At 42.2% G+C, this 21,014-nt stretch overlaps 1 long non-coding RNA gene across 2 annotated transcripts in view; it reads left to right on the forward strand.

Moving 5' to 3' along the window:
• Positions 1-264: 264 nt before the first annotated feature.
• The window catches only part of LOC132251172 (uncharacterized), a 34,827-nt gene continuing 14,077 nt past the window's right edge, over positions 265-21,014 (forward strand). Inside the window, exons 1-2 of one of the 2 annotated variants that reach the window (XR_009463047.1) lie at positions 265-389; positions 859-1,253. This is a non-coding gene — a long non-coding RNA (uncharacterized LOC132251172). The remainder of the gene's footprint in view (positions 390-858; positions 1,254-21,014) is intronic. The other variant, XR_009463046.1, reaches the window with a different exon arrangement.

The raw sequence follows: 21,014 nt of genomic DNA on the forward strand, positions 1-21,014 counted from the left end.
GTAGGGCTGACGAAGGGGGAAGCTTCGTCCAGAGGCAGACCCCAGTTGAAAGTAAAAGAAGAAAAAACCCTACCTGTTGCAGGGCAGGGGTCCAGAGAAACAAGGAAGCGCACCAGAGAAAACCACCCGAGCAGTTTGTCAGTCGCGCCTATCTCCAGCTGAAGCCGGGTGACGTCACAAAGAGGCGTCACCTGGCAAAGTTAAAAAACTGGTTAAAAAAGTTAAAAAACTGGCCCCAGGAGCACAGGTGGGGGCGCGCTGAGTGTAGGAGGAGCAGTGGGGAACCGCCGAGTGGAGTGCGTCTAGCTGCCTCGGCCAGCAGTAGCGGCAGCAGCGGGAACTGCGGAGGATCTCTGTGCCGGGAAGACTGGGAAAGATCAAAGGGGCCGGTAGGTAAGCCGGTGGCGGTGTCAGCTGCAGGTGCTGTCGGGGATCTCTGCACTGGGGAAGACCCGCGGGGATCAGACGAGCCGGAAGGGAGGCTGGCAGTGGCAGCAAGAAGAGCTGGCAAGGGAGCTCTGGTCAGAGGTGGCAGGTGCCGCGACCTTAAGGGAGAGGCGGATCCCAGAGGGGATAGGAGAGACCCCAGCCAGGGTGAAGGCATAGGCCCCAGCCCAGGGGATGCACCAGCTTAGGGGCATTAGGGGCGAAGGGGGCACATGACTCTCCCCATGGTTACCCCTCTTTACTTTGCTTTTCTTTCTTGTCTCTTCCTTCTCGCGTTTCTTGTTGTTATTCTTTTTTTTTTTTTTTTTTTTTTCCACATTGGGTTGTTCCCGTGACGTGGGGCTTCTCCGGTGGTGAGCGTTCAGTTCGTGCTTTTCTTTCTTAGTTAGATCTATTCTGTTCCCTGTCTAGAGCAGGGGAGCCTAGCACACTACACCAGGCTCAGGGAATTGGAGACCCTGTTCGGAGACGGAAGACCACGTGAGAACGCAGCGGGAATCAACAGCATCCATCATGGAACGCGCAGGGCATCAAGAGAGGTAGCCCTGAAGGCAGAGCATCACCAGACCCTCCAGCTCTGGCTAGAGCCCAAGGTGCTGGTCTGTGGAGGAGGACATGTGGGTACCGGGGAAGACATCAGAAGGGGCCAGTCGTAAAAGATCCTGAGGCTCGTCTCATAGGTTGGCATGTGGCTGACGTGTAGGAGAGGCTGGAGCCCCGTAGGCATCTGCCAAGACACGTGACAACTCTGGAGGCATCCTCCGAGGGGACCCCCTCCACTGGAGAACCATCTGAAGTCGTGGCAGGTGAGTTTGGGGGATACCCAGCAGGTCATCAAGAAGCCCTATGGGGTCCACACGAGAGTCCTAGGCTAGTAAGACCAGTTGCCCAGGCAAAGGCAGCGTGGGACCGGATCATTGAGTGGAGACGGGCACAATGGTTATATGTTATCACTAAAGTTACCGTTTTAGTGGGTATTTCCATTTGAATTAAAATTGTATGTTCTCTGTACATCACATCAATGTCTGGCCTACCAGTTAAAAGGGTGGAGTCTCCAACTTTAGGGGTTTTTAAGAGCCAGGTAGACAAAGCCTTGGCTGGGATGATATAGTTGGGAATGGTCCTGCTTCGAGCAAGGCGCTAGACTAGATCACTGGTACTCAACCTTTTTTGTACTAGGACCTATTTGTAAATATCAGTGGTTAGTCCCAACCCAGTGCCCCTCACTCCCGACCCTCTGCTCCCTGCCTCCAGGCCCCAGACCCCCAGTGTGGGGGAGGATATGAGGAGGTCCCAAGCAGCCCCTCACAGGCTGCAACTCTACCAGCCTCCAAGGGAAAAGCCACCAATTCCCGCAGTTTTTTCTCTTAAAGGAGAATCTATTTTTAAAGTTGTTGATCCATTTTTTTAAGTTTGTTCGCAACCGTTTCATATATTCTTGTGACCCATGCACTGAGAAACACTGGACTCGATGACCTCTTGAGGTCCCTTCCAGCCCTAATCTTCTATGATTCTGTGACAAAAATATTGTATTTAACCTGATTGCACTGTAAAAGGGACATGTAGACCTCAGCACTATTTGACTTCTGCAATTAGCTAACATTTGATTGTCAGCTTGCCAACATAAAAGATATTGCCATTACATTATTGGAGTGCTCTCTGTGCAAGACTGTCCTCAAAGACCATTTGGAAATGTTAGCTAATGTGGAATATGGCTGTGGTGGGAGAAAACTCCCTAAAGTTCGTTATCTAGCTGCAATAGGGACCAGACAACGCGGGTAAAGAACTGACAGTCATTTATTTGCTCGAGCAAAGACCATTAAGCCAGCAAAGAGGCAAAATGGCCCCCCTCTCAAGGGTGAGGCGATCTTTTATACTTTTTATAATAAGGCAAGACCACAAGGTTAACAAAAGCAGTACTTGGGCGGTGCTTTATAAATCTTTCTAACAGCATATTTTTATTAAGCTGAGCTAGCATTTTTTAAAAGCTAAAAGTGAAGTAACAGTAATATTATGATACATTAGCAAGAACTTGCAGTGGTAGATACTTCTTAAGGACATGATCACTGTACTTAGAACAATGGCTTCTTTGTCTTATCTTGTTCCTTGCTGTATCTGGTTTACAACACATAGACACAGATTCACTTGCTGCATTTTACTCAGAAAATGCTTAATACAGTTAAAATGATTATTTGACACAAGCAAAGGCTTAGCTATCATTCTGCCTTGTGGTCAGCGGCATTGCTAGGCCACAGGTCATGCCTTGTATTCAGCTGCAAAGCTAATACTTCTTAATAATCCAAATTATTGTTAACCTAACAGTATGCTATCAGAAAACTATTCTATTTCAGGGTAATAACAAACATGCTCACTACAATCCCCACTTTGTTCCAATTTTCCAGAGGAAATTTTGGAACACACTTTTAGGTATTCAACTTTTTGTGGGGTTAGGTTTTGATGATTGATGTTGGATATTTGTATAAACTGACCATACATTTTTACTTGCCTTTGTATAAACTGTTGTCCTAGAGAGCGTAAACACTGAAAACAGCACAACAGGCAGATTATAGTTATAACAATTTCGATTAAGCTTAATACAAAAGGTCTAGGCCATCTTGTAAGGGAAGGCAACTAATTAGTGAGCTAACTAAGAGATGTATCTTTGGGGATTTTAGCTATATATTTGGCTTTTTGGGTATGGACAGCTGTATCATTGAGGTAGGTTTGTACTATGGTAAAAGAGCTGTTAACCCATGCACAACATTCTGGTCCGATAACAGCACAAGCTTCCCCTTGAGCAGCGAGGAGAAAATCAAGGGCTATACAGTTTTGAATTATTATTTGTCGGAGTTCTTTTTGGGTGTTAGCCAAGGCAGCAACGGCCTTTGAGAGGTCTTTGTGACCTTTGCTGAATTTGTGAGCTATGATTTTTATCACAGCTTGGAGGCATAATGTAAATTTTCCAAGACACACAGTGTCTATTCCTGGGAGCATACTTGCAAGGGAACACCTGAGTAATACTCCCTTGGTAAGTTGAGCTTTTTGATATTTGTCTATTATATCACAGCTTTCTTGTAAATCCCTGTTGTTTCGCCACCTGCCCCGTGGAAGGTGCGTGGCGAAGGACGTTGAGGGTTTTAGCAGTGCCAGATAGCAGATACCTTTTTCTTTGGCAGGGATTTTATGATAGGCGTGGGAGCCACAGACCCAGTATTGTTCTTTGAAAGCAGCAAGGTTTGAATACTTAGGAGGTATTTGGCCACTATTTCCTAGTTCTAACACTCCGTGCTCACCCTTTGATTTAAAGGAAGGATTTGCAGTTTTATTGAAGAAGCATTGTCCCCGGGAGGTATCAGTGTATAAACAATACTATAAAGTATTATTTAAAGAGGAGATGGGGGTACAAATAGGATTAGTGCCCTTGGTTAAAATTTTGCTGCTGTATAAATTATTGTAAGAGCTGCAACAGGTAGGAGTTGTTGTATCATTATTACAATTGAACTAGTAAAATAGTGGTGACATATGCTGGTGCCTAAATTGATGCAGTTTGATACTGAGCAGTTTATATAGATACACTAATCTCTAACAACAGGCTTTACTAAAAGGAACTCCTGCTGACTTTGGTCCCAAGCTTGGTTATTAGAGGGGTTTAAAAGTGACTCGATGGGGCCCAAGGGGATGGGAGTCATGGGAATGCCTCCTTGGGTGTGGAGAGGAAAATGAGTGCACACCCAACAGTTACTTTGGTTTTCTGCTTTAGTGGCTCTCTCAACGTATTGGAGGTACATATTGTTATCAGAGATATGGGCAGCAGTAGGTTTAAGAGTAGCCTTAGTCTGAGGAGACTCTGCAAATTGTCTGAAAACTGGGTGGCTAGGCTTTACACAATATTCTGTTCTATAAGTAAATATTCGGACTTTTGCTGAACTACAGCAATGTGAGGGAGGATACTAACGGGCAATGTTGACCTTCCCATCTATTTCAGAGAGTTTGATTGAATTGCTTATTTAGACAGGAAAACCTCGGGCACCAGGATTAGCACATCGGCAGCAACTGGTAGCTATAGCTGACCCCTGTGAGAGACTTATTTTTCCAGCAAAGAGAAAGATTAGAAATAACATAGTTATAAAAGCCATATTATAACAAAATCAGCACAAACAGTATGAAAAACCCTGCAGCTCCAATAACTGATCTTCTGGGGCATGTTACAGTCTTCAAAGTGCTTGGTTTTGGCTGATCTAAAAGTGTCTAAAGGATGCAGTACTTGGAGTTTAGTGTTCTCTGGGCTGGTCAGGACTCCAAAAGGGTGACAGTTTATTAGTGGACTTTGATTAGTTTGAGTTTTATATTATCTAATGGGCTGTAGGTCCAGGAGGTGTTTGTTTTTATTTTTTCGTCTGCTTCTGGCTCACCCTTGTCGCAGTCAGGTGGGTGTGCAGTGCTCCCGCAAAGTCCGCAGTCGTCTTCTGGTTTCCCTTTTTTAGGTCAGGGAAGCTTGCATTGGAGCTACTTTTATGGCGGTGTGGGAGGTGAGGAGGACTTGATACGGTCCTTGCCACTTAGGTTTAAGGGGACACCATTTCTAAGTTTTCACATACACCCAGTCTCCAGGCTGGATGCAATGTGCTGGGACATTGGCAGGTAAAGGTTGGCTTAAAGCAGCATACCTATGGAGAGATTTTAACTGAGACTGTAGAGATAAAATATAAGAGGTGAGTCTTTCATCGCCTAAAAGAGAAGAAGTGTGAGCCGGTAGTAAGGGGAAATGTTGGGGAACAGGGTGTCCAAACAGCAGCTCGTAAGGGCTAAGCTTTAGTTTTTTCGTGGGGGTTGATCCTGATGGACATAAGAGCCAGTGGGAGAGTCTTAGCCCATTTTAACCCACTCTCAGCACATAGCTTTTTAATTTTTTGTTTCAGGGTCTGATTCATTCTTTCTACTTGTCCTGAGCTTTCTGGGTGCCAAGAGTTATGGAATTTCCATTCTATTCCTAGGCAGCTAGTCAGTGTTTTATTTAAGTCAGCAGTAAAATGTGATCCTTGATCGCTTTCAATGATACGTGGTGGACCAAACCTGGGTATAATTTCGTTAAGGAGTATTTTTACTACTTGTTGTGCTGTAGCTCTTCTGGTGGGGAAGGCTTCTACCCACCCCGTGAGTTGGTCAACAATTACTAGGAGATTTCTGTACCCATTGTCTTTAGGCATATCAGCAAAATCTATTTGTAGTCTTTCAAAGGGAGTATAAGCCCAGGGGCGGGCTCCAGGGGGTCCTGATTTTTCTCCTTTGATATTAAACTTTTACATATACTGCAGTGTTCTAAAAGCCTTTTTGCTTCCTGGTAGACTCCGGGTGCGTAGAACAGTCTATTAGTGATAGCAGCAAATTTTTTTGCAACTTAAAAGCTTGCTTTGGTGAAGTTGTTGTAGATAAGGTTTAAGGGCTGCTTTAGGTAGCGCTATTCTTCCGTCCGGCAATCACCATATTCTATCCTTTTTAACTACTTTATTTCACAAAAGATCAGGTACAGAAAGAACCCCCCCCCCCCCCCCCCCCCCAATCTCAGTAAAGAGAAACCATTCCAGGACATTCAGAACTTCACACCGTGACAAACACTTTCGCAGTAATATACATCATGCCTAACATTCCATATAGCTCTTGAGAAACGAGCAGTTCTACTCTTCCCTGTCTCATAGAACACATGTTCTACTCTTCCCTGTTTCATAGAACACATGCAAAAACTTTTGGCATTTCACTCTGAGAAAAAACAAAAGCAGCCTGGTGAGGGACCAGGGCACGGCACAAGTTGGAAGTCACAGTCTGCTACCGTGCCGAACTGCTCAGGCAGTGGTTTAGCTTTAAGTACTTCAAATGGAGTTATTACTGCATAACTCATTTTTCTAACTCCGTTGACTATTTTTGAAGAGCTATTTACATAAAAAATTAAGTCAGGGTTGTCTAAGGGTAAGTCACTGAGATCTGCCCTGGGTTTGTCTGAAAATGCTGCAACTTGAAGGCAATCGTGGGAGTCTGGTTCCCCATCGCTGGGTAGAGGTAATAAAGTAGCTGGATTCAGGGTATTGCATTTCTCTATGACCAGGTTTGTAGCCATTAAAAGTGTGGTTTTCTATTTGTTCATTTGTTCATTCTCTGATGAGAAAAATGTTGAGTATTTTTCTGGAGGAGGAGGGACTCTGTGTGGAGCCTTCAGGATAAGGGGTATCCAAGGATTAATTCCTGGGCTTTTTTTACTATTGTTGCAGCTGCTGCTACTGTGCAAAGGCAATCTACTTCCCCCTTTGCCACTGGATCTAATTGTGCAGAGAAGTAAGCTGCGGGCAGCTTTATGATCTTAAAAGACTGGTTCTTCTGCATCTTTTGTTTTTCTTTTTTCCTTTTTTTTTTCTCTTCCATTAAAAGTTTTAGTAGCAATGGCTAAGATTTTTTTGTCATGGATTTATTCTCAACACCTTCAGTGTCATGTTGGAGCTTCTTTTTAATATCTTCACTAGCCTGACTTACGAACACAAGTCTTAACACAGGCAAAGTGGCAGGTGTCTTGGGGTTCATGTTTTCATACTGGCGTATAGCTTTACAGAGTCTTTTAAAGTAGTCTGAAGGGTGTTCTTCAGGACCCTGAACAGTAGCTGTCACTTTGGATCAGTTTGTAGTTTTATCTTTGAGCCTGGGGGTGTTTTCTTGCCAGTTTTTAAGAGGTCGGTGGTGGAGAACGGAGTGTGTTTTCAGCAACTGATAACTTTTCCACCCGCGCCAGGCACAAGGTATGCTCTTAGGGGAGCCAGAAGGCTAGGGGCAGGTACTCGTTGTCAGGTATGATAAGCTATGGGAGTTGGATCAGTGTTCGGGGAAGTTGAGTCTCGACAGGGATGCTTTGATCTATCTACAGGCTCAGGACTTGGGTGGTCGCCGGGAGGATCCTGCCTTATTGGTCCTGAGGGGACCATCCACTTCCCGAGACTGACCCAAATAGGTGAGCTCACTTGGTGCGTGCTGGGGTGTCAGGGGGTAGAGGTCTCCAAAGGCTCCAAGCTAGACGGGTCCCATCTGGGGTGCCAAATTGTGGTGGGAGAAAACTCCCTAAAGTTCATTATCTAGCTGCAATAGGGACCAGACAACGCGGGTAAAGAACTGACAGTCATTTATTTGCTCGAGCAAAGACCATGAAGCCAGCAAAGAGGCAAAATGGCCCCCCCCCAAGGGTGAGGCGATCTTTTATACTTTTTATAATAAGGCAAGACTACAGGGTTAACAAAAGCAATACTTGGGCGGTGCTTTATAAATCTTTATAACAGCATATTTTTATTAAGCTGAACTAGCATTTTTTAAAAGCTAAAAGTTAATTAACAGTAATATTATGATATGTTAGTGTGGTGGGAGAAACCTCCCTAAGGTTCATTGTTTAGCTGTAATTTGATAGACAGACAACGCAGGTAAAGAAAGACAGCTGTTTATTTGCTCGAGCAAAGACCATAAAGCCAGCAAAAGGCAAAATGGCCCCCCCCCAAGGGTGAGGCGATCTTTTATATTTATTACAACAAGGCAAGACTACATGGTTAACAAAAAAGCAATACTTGGCGGTGCTTTATAAATCTTTGTAACAGCATATTTTTATTAAGCTGAACTAGCACTTATTAAAAGCTAAAAGTTAAGTAACAGTAACATTATAATATGTTAGCAAAACCTTACACAGTAGTAGATACTTCTCAAGGACACAACCACCGCACCCAGAACAATGGCTTCCCTGTCTTATCTTACTTCTTGCTGTAGCTGATTTTTCAGCACACAGACACAGATCCACTTTTTAACTCAGAAAATGCTTAATATAGTTAAAATGATTATTTGACACAAGCAAAGGCTTAGCTATCATTCTGCCTTGTGGTCAGCTGCATTGCTAGGCCACAGGTCATGCCTTGTATTCAGCTGCAAAGCTAATACTTCTTAATAATCCAAATTATTGTAAACCTAACAGTATGCTATCAGAAAACTATTCTATTTCAGGGTAATAACAAACCTGCGCACTACATTAGCAAGAACTTGCAGTGGTAGATGCTTCTTAAGGACATGATCACTGTACTTTGAACAATGGCTTCTTTGTCTTATCTTGTTCCTTGCTATATCTGGTTTACAACACACAGACAGATTCACTTGCTGCATTTTACTCAGAAAATGCTTAACACAGTTAAAATGATTATTTGACACAAGCAAAGGCTTAGCTATCATTCTACCTTGTGGTCAGCGGCATTGCTAGGCCACAGGTCATGCCTTATATTCAGCTGCAAAGCTAATACTTCTTAATAATCCAAATTATTGTTAACCTAACAGTATGCTATCAAAAAACTATTCTATTTCAGGGTAATAACAAGCATGCTCACTACATGGCTTCCTGCTCATTGAGGATTAAGAAAGACCATGCTCCACTTATGCACCAGAGACTGCTGGCTCAGTTTTTCAGGTTTCTTCTAGGTGTTGGTATTAATCAGTAAAGCCCTTTATGGCTTATACCTAGTGCCTTGCAGAGGCTTGCATGTCCTTTGTGCCTAATCTGACATTAGAGAGAATCTGGAAAACTGGAGCTACTAACCCCTACATTTGTATATCTATAGTCTGGAGACAGGACATTCTCAGGGGAGAGCCTTAGCTCCGGAATTTTCTTCACCCTTGGTCCAGTAAAACTAAAGTTTGCTTGACCTACAAAGCATATTACAAGGTCTGTTGCTTCCCTCTTTTCCTTTGTTGGAGGAGGGCATAGCAAAGCACTTTTGCAAGTTGATAAACAGTTTTAGCTGTTTTTGCATGGTAAATTAAGCTCATTTTTGGTTGTGTGCGCCTGTAGATTGTGCCAAATTAGAAAAAAATAATATATGCATTATGTTAGTAAATGCCAGGTAAAATACACTTAGTGTAGTTCTTGCTTTATGGTAATTTATATACTTGGTTAACCTTTTCATCTAATTCATTTGCATTTATTTAACTTATCACTGTGAGCATTCAGATGTTGATAGCATGCATTCAAGAAACTGTTAGTAGAAGAGGTCCTTGTGCCAAAGCAAAGAAGCAGAAGCTGCTAATTTTAATATCACTTGCACTTTAAAATGTTGTTGTTGGTGGTGTTTTTTGGGGTTTGTTTTTTTTTTTTCAAACAGCCTTGATAAACTGCCCTTCGTCCTACTTCCCTTAGTTATGCTATTATTCATTTTAAACATGGGTAAAAGTTGAGGTAGTAGAGAACAATTTCCTTAGATCTAAACTTATGAAGGGAACTAGGTTGACTTCTCTCACAAGGACTGTTTAAAGCAAAGCTGGCTGGAGAAGCATGAGCAACAAGTTCCTTATTAATAGAACTTCAGAAAAGGAAAAATGTAGCTTTGTTACAACTGATTGCAAAATGTTCTTTACTGATGTATGGATTTGAAGAAATCAGGTTCTTATTCTCTTCTTGAGGGCTCCTGTGATGAGGGTGAATTTTGCTTCAGCTTCATAAATTTGGCAGTCCTGATGAATTGTGACTAGGGTGAAAGTTAAAGGTAAAAGTATATAAAAGTGCTAAAAATGGAGAACCTTATTTGGTCTAATTAGCTTGTTTTCTTTTTGAAAACTGTTTTAGATGTCCCTACATACTTTCTTTAAGGTTTTGCAGCATAAAAATATCTAGTTGAGCTCATTCATGTTAAGAGTTCTATGGTCTTATTTCACATCTTATTCCACATATCCAGTATATATTTTGAGTTAAGGCATTTCCCTTAAAATCTTTTTTCCACCCCCCACATCTCTCTTGGGCAGTGACACTGCAAGAGTAAATATTGTTATATTCAAGTTCTTGTTTTGCTAAGCTGTAAAATGTGGGTTTGGTTTTTATATTATCTTTTGTTAAAGTATCCAAATGTGTTTTTCTTTAAGTGCAGCTCTATATAGGGTTTACATGATTACGATGCTGCTTGAGAATGTTTCATTTTCTTAATATGGAAATATGTCAGTTGATTTAAACCAAAAATGTGGAAAATGCTCTATTTCAATTAATATTTCTTTTCAAAAACCTTTTTCTGAAGGTTTGATTTCTTAATATTCTCTTTTGATATAGTCTAAATCCATTTCTAATTTAAAACAATTCTTTAATTTTAAAGCGTAAACTGTTAATAGTAAAAAAAAATCAAAATTGAAAAAAGCTACTTTAATAATCTCAAAATCAAACTTTTCAGTTGGCCCAAACCAATATATTTTAGAGTGGGTTTGCAAAAATGTGACGTCTTTATCCTATTTCTGGACAGAAAAGTTCCCTGGCCAGATCTACATAATAGGATTTTTTACTCGGATATGGGAATGATTATTCCATGCATAGAATATTTTGAATAATAGCTTCAGAGTGGGTGTTTGGCTGTAATAAAGATTTTTCCCTGCTTTTTAAATTACTGATCCAATCTAAAAATATTAATCCCTCTGGATATGTAAGAATTTTTTTTTACTGTACTTCATTTTGTATTGGCAAATGTTTTATGTATTATTAGTTGTTCCTCTCCAAAACGTTTGTGTAAAATAAGGACTGTTTTGAAAAGATGTTTGTCTGTTATCTTGCCACATTTCAACAGGAAAAATCGTTGTCTTCAGATGGTCTTTGTTTTCTGTATTTCAGGCCAGTTTTGTTGAGTAAATTATTTAAGTGTCTATATAGCATGGATTTCTGACACCAAATTTATATTTGGCAAAAATTAACTTCCCCAGAATTTTCCTTTGTGGTCATGGCAGTAAGATCTGAAAAGGTTTCCAACAAGCTAGTTACCCAAGTAGGATTAATTGATCAATCAGTTGGTCTCTTATTATTTTCCCTAATCAAATCTTTTTCAAGATGTTTCTTTTGTAGAGTTTTACAGTTCTTTTGTTTACTTAATTTCTATCCTGTACTGGAGTAACTTTTTTCTGATCATTGCACTGAAACTTCTCTTTTCCTCAGTAATCTGGAAAAGAGGCAGAAGAGAATCGGTGTCTAATTGGTGTAGCCAATTAACTGTTGCTGATTACAGGTTTGATCTTCCTCTTACCTAGTATCACAGGTATGGACAAAGAAACATATGTCCTCCAAGCTGTGAGAATTTTCTCAGAGGGCAAAGTTAGTAGTACAGGCAACCCCCACTTAGCGCTCTTAATTGGTTCCCAAAAAAAACAAGTGGTAAGTGGAATAGCATCAAGCAAAACCAATTTTTTTTGGATGAACCAAGATGGCAACACAAACAAACTGGTGCTAAATTGCACAACGAGGCTGCGCGCCGCCAATGTGCTGTGGTGCTAGTGTAAGCTCTCTGCTGCCAGCTGTATGATTGATGCCTGTGAGGGTAATGAAACTCGCTAAGCGCCAAGTGGAATCGGGCATCAATGTAAAACAAGCGTTATAGCGAAATAGTGCTAAGTGAAACATCATTAAGTGCAGGTTGCCTGTATTTGAATAAGTGTATTAGAGTGCCTGCTTTACTACTTAGGACCACTGCTGTAACACTGATAATTCTTCATAGTCACCCACTTAGATAATAAAAATGCCCTGGAATTCTTATTTTAGAGACTGATCCTGCATTCAGATTAATCTGATGGATCCTTAGTGATGTTAGTGGAACACCCCACAAGGGCATGTTCAGAGGAATGTATTTGCTCAAAAGGGGCCTTAGTTTGATTTGAAATGTGGTGGGGTTAAACAGGCTGAATGCTACTGGTTTTATCAAATAGTCCATAGAATGAATAACACTGCTGAAAGGGGCAATGCCACTGAAAAATTCTACACTTCTGCCTTCAGGGGTGTAGGTTGTAGCTATGTTGGTCTAAGGACATAGGCAGACAAGGTTCTTTGGGTGAATCTGATATCTTTTATTAGACCAACTTTAAATAGTTGGAAAAAAATTATTAAGCAAGCTTTCGGGTTCAAAAACCCTTCGTCAGGCTAAGGAAATTTCAGCAGTTGGTGTGTGATCTTCCTGGATGGAATGAAAAGTAAAGAAGCCAGAGGCTGGTCTGGTATGTATGCAAGACAGGTAATCAGTGAAAATGTAGATTGAGGAGTCAATGGGTGAGAGACAGGCAGGGGGGAGAAAAGGGGCGGCTTAATAACTATTCTCCAACTATTTGGGTTGGTCTAATAAAAGATATCAAATTCACCCAAGGAACCTTGTCTGCCTTCGTCAGGCTAAGGAAGTTTCAGCAGTTGTGTGCTCTTCCTGGATGGAATGAAAAGTAAAGAAGTCAGAGGCTGGTCTGGTATGCATACATGACAGGTAGTCAGTGAAAATGTAGATTGAGGAGTCAATGGGCGAGAGACGGGCTGGGGAGGAGGGGGGGGGGTGGGGAAAGAGAGAGAAGGGGGATGAAAGTGGAGAGATACCTGGGGAGTCAGATGTTTGGCAGGTTATAATGTGTCATAAATTCAATGTCTATATTTAGTCCAGGATTTTTAGTATCTAGGAGGTTGATGAAGTGGAGTTCATAGGCTCGTCTCTGGGAAGTGTTTTGAAAGTTTCCTTTGAGGATCAGGACTGAGAGATTGGAGAGAGAGTGGTTTTCTTGTGAGAAATGTGCCCCCACCGGTAATTGGGTATTTCTGTCTTTGACAGATTTCCGGTGTGCATTCATTCTGGTGCGCAGTTGTTGTTTGGTCTCTCCTACATATTTTCTATCGGGGCATTTGGTGCATTGGATGAGAGATTACATTTCTGGAAGTGCAGCTGTAAGATCTGGGAATGCTGATGGCTCTGTTGTGGGGTGTAGTAATTGTGGGGGTGATGGAGATGTGTTGGCTGGTTTTGCATTTCTCGTCATGGCACAGTCTGGATCCATTTGGTGTGTTCTGGGCCTGAGGAAGTTTGCTTCTTGTGATGAGGTTAGCAAGGTTTGGTGCTTGTTTGAAGGATAGGATGGGTGGCTCTGGGAAGATCTCTTTAAGAATAGGGTCTCTTTCTAGTATGGGTTGCAATTGTTTGAGGATTTTCTGTACGGGTTCAAGGGAGGAGTGATATGTCATAACCAGCGGTGTGCGATTTGTGGGGGGTTTTCTTCTGTACTGCAGCAGTTCTTTATGTGGTATCCGGGTGGCTCTTTCAAATGTGCAATTTATTTCTATGGAGGAGTGTCCTTGTTGGGTGAAAGCCTTTTTCACTTCAGCCTGAAATTTGTTTTTATCTATTATTGCTACAGGAAGTGACTAAAAAGCAGATTAGGAAATGTTTCTGTATCTTTCTTTTTATTTTTGAATCTGACAGCATAATTGGATTTAGCTGTTTCCTCAGTAGCCAATCATTTTGTCATGATTTTGTGGGTTTTGTGAGCAATAGAGGGGAGAGAAACTTCTTAAGCAAACATGAAAATAAGATTATAAATGCACATTGGCTGGAGGATGCAGGAATGCCACTAGTCTCTGCAGGGGTGTATTTGGTAGCCATGTTGATCTGAGTCTAAAAGAAATGCAAAACTCTACAACTCTTGGTTCAGAGATGATACCTTTTATTAGACCAGAGGTGGGCAAAATGTGGCCCAGGGGCCGGATGCGGCCCGCCAGGCCATTCTATCCGGCCTGCAGGGCCCCTAAAAAATTTAGAAAATGAATATTTATCTGCCCCTGGCTGCCTATCGTGTGGCCCTCGATGGCTTGCCAAAACTCAGTAAGTGGCCCTCCGCCCAAAATAATTGCCCGCCCCTGTATTAGACCAACCAAAGAAAGATTTTTTTTTTGTAATTTCTTATTTGGTCTAATAAAGGCTTCATCTTTGAACCAAGATTACTAATCTCTGAAACTACTTTCAATCAAAATTGAATTTGCTTGTATTCCTTTAAAAACAAACCAATCTGATGTTATCTTTAGGGAAAATCAGTCAAATGCAACAGGCTAAATACAAGCTTGAAGACAATAATCAAATCTTAGTTGCATGCATGGAGTCTAATGACCTTCTAAATAGAAATGCTGATATTTTGGAAATTATGTTCAACTACGTAGCACGCTGCTTACAACTCATGCATTGATAGATCTGTGACTTTATTTTTTTTTTTAAGCTGCCTGAACCTAACAGCGCATTGAACTTGCATAGTTACAGCACACCAGCCTCTGTAGCCAGTGCCACACAAAGGAGTTATTTGGTTTTACAGTGTGAATGACCAGTTAACCATCTGGGCTAGGGACAGAAGTTGCACATAAATCGGTTTAAGTGATCAGAAACTCTTTAAATCTGTAACAGAACATAAGTTCAATGCACATAAACCAGTTTGAAAATGGCTGAAACCGGTTTGGGGGAGAGAGGGGAATGTAGTTGGTTGAATGTAGTATCAAACTTAAGTGACTAAGGTCAAACTGGTTTATAGAACTCATGTCCCAGACCCCTTCCTGCTTTAAGTTAATCAGAGTCTTCCAGCATCCCAGCATGCTCTGCAGACCTGGGCTAGGCTGTCTGTTCCAGCCAAGCAGGGTTGCCCCCATCCCTATCCTCTCTACCCAGAGCACTATCACTGCTCTGACTGGCTGACAAAGGGGGTGGGAAACCCTGGTTTGGAGTGCTGCTGGGGCTATGCTGGGCCCTTCTTGGCAGGGGCTGGGCTTGGGGCGGGCAGTGGTGGTGCTGGGAGGGGGGCTATGGAGGGGACTACAGCCACCTCAAATTTTGCTGTAGCCCCTCCCCCCCAATAGCTCTGCTCCCAGTGCCGCCACCGCCTGCCTGGTGCAGCCCTGGCTCAACCCCCACATCCCCCCCACATGCTGGGAAGAGCCAGGGCTGTGCTTGGTGGGCATAGGTGGTGCTGGGAGCAGGGCTATGGGGGTGGGGCTATGGAAAAATTTGGGGCGGCTGCGGCCCCCTCCATAGTCCCCTGCCAGCACCGCTGTTGCCTGCCCCGAGCCCAGCTTCTGGTGAGAAGAGGCCAGCACAGCCCCTTGCCAAGCACCCCCAGCCCTCTACCTCCCTCACTGCCAGAGGCAGGAGAGAGGCCAGACCCTGGTAGCTGTTCTCTAGTGGGTTATGGAATAGAGAAGATCCCACACAACTTACTGATTCATTTGATGCACTGGCTGGGGGAATTTTCAGCTAATTGCACAATTTCACAATGATTACACACTTAATTTATACAAAATTTTATTTAAAAATTCCTTACTAAACATATAACATTGCTTTACTTTAAGAAATACCATGAACATCGAAAACACGATAATTATATATAAAAAGAACAATACTCTAAATGCACTTCCTTAAAACAATTACAACTACAACTAACTATATAATTTGAATCAGAAAAGTTATTACTATATTATACTTACAATCCTAGTGTTCTGAGAAGCCAAACATGATATGGTTTCATTCCTCAGTAGTACAGATCAATGGGTTGGCCTCAGTAGTACAGTTCAATGGGCTGGCCTCAATACTGATAGGACTAAGTCCCCTTCCTTCGGTCCCACTTGGGCGCTCCGCAGCTTCAGCGTGAACTAAGAGATTCGTGTTCATGGAGAGGGTGGTTCAGGTGATCAGTCTAATCCAGCCTACACTTGCAATTCTTCCTTTGGTGTTCTGCAAGTGAAGTTACCTCCAAATTGGGACAGTAGGTTATAGTTTATATAGCGGGTGAGTTGTCATCGTGGGCCCCTCCTTCCCAAATTCGTCACTACTTCCATATTTGGGCTCGGATATTATGTCACGGAAAATTTATTGGCGGGAAGACTTTAGCCACCAAGTGGAATTTTCCTCTGCAGTGAACTCTTAGTGCCCTCAGTTTCTAGGACTTTCCATACTACTGGTGAACCTTTAGGGCCCCCAGTTTCTGATTAGTTGTCTAAAATCTTTTAGGCTTCAATTTCTCGGAATTCTAGTTAATTGTTAATTCTGGCCTAAACTGACTAATGGGCATTTATTACATACCCTATAAACTACATAAACTTATCATTAAGGTGGCAGTAGCCTAAGGGGAAGTGGGGGTTTAATCCCCCTCCATTGCAGGGGGGCCAGTGCAGGCACCCAAGGCCATGCACCTGGGGCTGCAGCAGCCAGATGCTAGCAGTCTGGGGGGGAAGTGGGGATTTAATCCCCCTGTTGCAGGCAGCAGGGGCACCAACATGGCGCCCAGGGCCGTGTCCTTCCAAGGAGCAGCCAGTCGACCACAAGGATGGGGGAGCCACGGCTAGTTATGGAGCCTGACTCGCTGCTAGTTACGGAGCCTGACTCACACAGCCTGGGCTAGATTGGCCCCAAGGGGTGAGGGACAGTGCTGGCCACCTCCTGCCACCAGCCTGCAAGTGAGCGGGGGTGGAGGAGCTTGGGATCCCTGACAGGGGTTGCTTCCCCCATCCCTCAACAAGCAGACCCCAGCTGGGGTCCCTGCAGGCCTGGGTGGGGGCTTAAACCCCATTCCAGTCACACTCAGGCCTGCCTGGGCCTGACCACGGGCCATGCTCCCCTCCCCCCACCCCGCAGCTTTGTTTCCCTCTAGCTAAGGGCTCACTCTAGCACCCCCTGGCTTTTGACCTGTGCCACGGCAGGAAAATGCCTGCATTTCCAAAGTCAAAAGTGAATGTCTGTTCACTTGCAAATTGGTTCAATTTACGCAGGTTAGACTAACCTGCAAAGACTGAATCAATTCAGGCTCCAGCTTTTTGAATGTTTGTCCCTAGCCTCACTGTTTAGTTGAGTGGGAATGCTCTGACACAAATCTGACACACAGCTGCAGCCTGCCTGCCCTGTCATGCACAAATCTAGGGGCACATCCCCCCCCTGCCGCCTTCCTAGGGTGTGCGCAGTGGTGGGAGCTGTAGTTCCCCCTCCCCCCCCAACAAGCTGTGGCTCCATCCCTTGCCCCACCCCAGCTGGGCAGCCCCTGCCCCCTCCTTCCCTCACCACAGGGTGGGGGGGTGGTGTTGATCTGCCTCCCCATGCCCCTTCTCTCTCCTCTCCCTTCCATCATACCAGGCTTACCAGCTGCAAGCAGCTCTCCATTCTGCTGGGCTGGGCTCCTTGCTGCCTGTGTGCTGCGCTGTGGCTGTGCACACGCATGGGCATTTATCGGCCAAATTATCAGCCACTTCATCGGTACCGATCCAATATCAGACTGATTGGTGTGCCTCTACTTACTTGTTCTGCTGCTGTGTTCCTGCATTGATTGAGCTGACAAAAACACCTTTACAGACACTGGCAACTTTTTTACAGAGGTGACTGAGGGTCCAAGCTTTCTCTACCATTTATCTTGTATTATCAGTATTAATATTGAAATTACATTTTCATCTATATAATTTGTGAATTTTGACACAATATGAACTTTTGATATTTTCATTTTTAAACTTAATGACTTTTTATTTGAACAACGATTTAGACATGTTTAATTCAAGTGATGAGTATTGTTTTTCCATGCATAAGCAGTTGGGAAAGAGATTATTTTTCACTGTATCAATAATATATGCAGTCATTAGTATCAATATTACTAACGACATGTAAAACATACAATTAACAAAACTATAGGTGAGGTCAGTGCTGTGTGAGCAGCAAATCAGTGTTTGACACACCTCTGTTATCTGTCTACAAAGGTCATGATACAAGAGTGAGCTTCTAGTTGCTTAATTGCTCCGTAGGATTACATGCAGGACCACACAGACTTAATGAGGATAGCTACTTGGGCAAGAGATTGTGTTTGTAGGTTCCTTTCTTTTGGATTTCCTTTCCTTGCACTTCTTTTATCTCTGTTCTAGAATGTGATCCTTTCTAGTAAACAAAGATACAGGTTTAAAAATCAAAATGGAGTAATTCTATTTTTGAGTGCTGACGGCTTCTGAAAATAATAATGGAATGCAGTCGTGCCTCAGTTAAATTCCAGATAAGTTACTTTTTTTCTCTCTGAATGTGTTGTAGGGAAATGATAGCCTAAATGTATTGCTTGATTTTATGTCAAAGCTAAAAAAAATATAGCCATACCCAAATTTATCAGTTTTTTAGAGCTATTTTCAGTAGCAAATGTTCTTGTTTTAAGATGTGTTGCCTTGATCTTATATTGTCAAGTTGTGCATTCTGTTACAACCATTGAATTCTAATTGCAAACTAATTCTGTAAAACTTCTCTTGGTATTCTTGGTATTTCTATTCTTGTGTTCTTTCTAAGTACAGTATATTGGCCGTGGAAGCCTGTGTTTGATTTTTTTTTTTAGAGGAGGAGGAAAAAAAAGAGAACCAATTCTTCATTGGCTCTGGGAATTTACAATCCTACTTGAAGTTGGTAAGATAAGATATTACTCAGGTATCCAGGCTGTAGCCGTATTGGTCTAGAGGAAAAGGCAATCAGGACTCGTAGTAGAGATTATATCTTTTATAAGATTAGACCAACCAGATTTTTGCAAAAGAAACTCTTTAATTGCAAGCTTTTGGGCACAAACACCCTTCATCAGGCATCAGAGAAAAGTTTGTAAAAGTTCTCCTAGGTAGAAATGAAAGTTCATATTTCATAGGATTTCACAGAGGAGTCAATAGATGGAAAACTCCTCTAAGCAGTCAGTATGGAGCCTCTTGCTTCCTGTGAGGATCTGTGATGATGCACATTACCTTGAAACAAAGGCAGGAGCAGGATCTCAGGTTTCAGATGGTCACAGCTGCTTTCTGCTTGGGGAAATAAAATATTACTCTGCACATCTGAAAATCAGACCCCTAATAAGAAAGCAGTGCTGATGTTGTATTATAAAAGTTTTCCCTTAGCTTAATACATTTTTTTGCCGGTACAAACTATTTTAATAAAGTACAGTTGGGAGCAGAAGAAACATGTTACAGTTGAGGAAAACTAAAACATTTACCATGCTTGGCAAGTTTGAATTACATTAAAGATGGTGTTAATAAACCAGGAAAACAAGGTGTAAAATGCTAGCAGTTTTTAGTACCAGTAAATGCAAGAGAGATGGTATTACCTAAGAACCAAGTGGTTGCTGACAAATACTTGTGACTGACATGTAGGCTCTGTAAATAGATGTATTCAATTTAATTTATCTTGAATTAGGAAGTAAAAGATTTAATTAAAATTTTGGGAATTAAAAAATTAAACTGTCAGCTTTTTCTTCTGAAAATGTTTAGCACTAGCAAATGTTTCCTTTCTTAAAAATTCTTCAGATCTCTTTTCTCTCTCGCTTTTTTCTTTTTCTCTTGGTTTTTTTTTTGTTATTATTCAAAAAGAAAATGCCTATAAGCAAGCAGTGTACTGTCTTGTTTGCAGCCTTTTGAGTTCTTGCGCACTGAACTGTGGATCTCTGAATGCAGACCTTAGCAACATTAACTTCTAATCGTAATGAGAGCTTTGTACTCCAATATATTTGTTACTTACATTCCAGAAAATGAAACAAATAAGACAATATGGATGACAAGATACTAATTTTCAGTAATATATATGTATTATAGACTTGTGTACATAATTAAATTCTACTTAATTATCTTCACACTGTTTTCAAAATTGGAGCACCTTATTTCCACATAGTTTAGTCTTACTATGCATCTATTTCATTGTCTTGGAGGGAGGCTACTGACTTTAATGACTAATGTGAAGAGATGCATTTCAGTTGTGAATGCTGTAGTTATTTTATTTTATTTTATTTTTTTTTGCAGAGGGGAAATTCAAATATTTTTCTCAGATGGGTGGTGTTTTGCATAGCCTCATTGTGTAAATGTCCCCTTTCTTTTTTTTAAATTGGTATATTTCAAGCATACTTCATGGCTAATTCATGTCAGTGGGAGCGGGCTATGCAAAGCAGGATGGTCAAAGCAAGAAATACAATCAAAAGGAAGCGGCAGATGTAACAAAATATAACTAGATCAGTGGATCATTTTAAAAAGGCAGCTTTAACATTGATAAAAATACAGTAATTTATTGCCAGAATTTGATTGAGAACACATAGCATACTCTTAAATCAGATTTGCCAGCATAATGGTATGTATATATCTATTTCAGTTTTAGGCATAAGGTAGGGTAGATTTGTACCTTTACAGATCAACTAAATCCAGAGCCCTGCTTCCTGCAGTGCCTTCTTAGCATCTGGTAAAGAAAGCTGCTGCTTAAGAAAACTTAAGCATCTTAGATTTAGTTAGTGTATACAGTGCAACCTTGCCTTCTGCCTGACTTCTGACTAGCACAACTATCTGTCTCTCTTTCTCTGTTAACCATGTCTTTTAATTTACCTGTAATTACATTTTTTTGAAGAGAAGGACTACAGAAACTGTTTAAGGTTATAATGTAATTTGAATAGAGTTCTCAGTGAGGCTTTAATGCAGGGGTGGGCAAAATACGGCCCGCGGGCCAGATCCAGCCTGCAAAGCTCTTCTATCCAGCCTGCGGGGCCCCAAAAAAAAAAAAAACCTAAAAAATTTAATATTTCTCTGCCCTTGGTTCCTGTCATTTTTGACAGGAACCAAGGGCAGTAGGACCCAGGGGAAGCCCAACGGGCTCCAACAACAGTGGGGCCCGCCTGGCCCTGCCCCCCAGCCAGAAGCCCCTTCTGGGGCTTCTGGGCTGGAAGCATGTGGCTGCCCCAGTGGCATGGGAAGCTCAGGTAAATGGGGGGGAGGACCCCGGGCAAGGAAGGAG

The sequence above is a fragment of the Alligator mississippiensis genome, chromosome 6 (assembly GCF_030867095.1).
Source record: "Alligator mississippiensis isolate rAllMis1 chromosome 6, rAllMis1, whole genome shotgun sequence".
NCBI lineage: Eukaryota > Metazoa > Chordata > Crocodylia > Alligatoridae > Alligator > Alligator mississippiensis.